Here is a 1,245-nt window from a genome sequence, read left to right on the forward strand (position 1 = left end):
CATTTCCTGAGGAACATTATCCCTCTGCTTACTTTTAAGGCAAATGCTATGTTTTTACACCCCACACATTCAGTCGGGTCCGCTATGTTGGGCTTTTTCTCTCCATTGACAACAGCCGTATTTCCCTCTCTGCATATTATATCTTCACCTCCTCGTTACTTTCCATCAGCAGCTGCTGCTCATTGGGTGAAACATGTGGCGCATGCGTTTTCCATCTCTGCATCAGTAAATCTGTGATCGAATACGTGGTCTATTTAAGAAAGCCGTGCACGTGCACTATCCAGCTATCTACACCTGGCTTGACATAGCTCCACCTGTTTATCCTGGCTCGGCAAACGTGCAAACCGATTAAGCGCGGATGAGCAGGTCACACTAAGTCAAGCTGCGCATTTTTTCACTTATCCTGGATATCTTTATTCTACTTTCGTGCAACAGGCCCCAGGAATCAACCTGTGTTGACTGGCTTGGTTTGAACTGACAACTGGAGGGTTGACTACGGGTCAGCTAACCCTGGTCATTGGCGTGAAGAGTCAAAGTGCAAGAGTTTCTCATCATAAACACAATTTTCCACGTATGTTAACAATGACAAAGGGAAAACTTATCCAAGAAGAGGCTGAGATTGTACTTTGTCTAAAAATAGGCATGAAGTGTACTCTGCACCGGTTCAACAATTTGCATTCTTTTATTAGCTCCTTTTTAGGATTGTATTACAGGCCTTTGAGAAAAGATCCAACGATTCACAGCAATGTTAAATATCTCTGCAATTGAATTTTCTGAGTAGTACGACATACAGACAACTTAAGTTATTTCACTTTGTGAAATAACTTAAGTTGGCACAAAGTACGTACATATCGGCATGTCATCAGTTCAACTGTAGTTTGCTGTGTCAGTATAGAAGACGGGAGGCAGTTTGTTTTTGTCTTCTCTTTCTTTTAAGTTAGCTTTGTATGTCAAAGGCCCAAATACAACACCGTTGCAATGCTGCATTTTGACTGACCTGCAACTGGCAATAAGTGCATTTTAGGCAATTACTGACTGAAATAGATAATTAAACAAACTAAAGGAAAGTGGAAACTCACAAATTATATAAGTATAATTGACATCACAGATGTTTTGATTACCATAGTTTGGGGGCAGTGGCTTTGGTAGAGTGGTCGTCCACCAATCAGAAGGTTGGTGGTTTGACACCTGGCGTCCGTGCGTGTAGGACTGGAAAATTGGGAGGGAGTTCCAGAGCCTGGGAGC

Source organism: Etheostoma spectabile, chromosome 5, assembly GCF_008692095.1.
Source record: "Etheostoma spectabile isolate EspeVRDwgs_2016 chromosome 5, UIUC_Espe_1.0, whole genome shotgun sequence".
Lineage (NCBI taxonomy): Eukaryota > Metazoa > Chordata > Actinopteri > Perciformes > Percidae > Etheostoma > Etheostoma spectabile.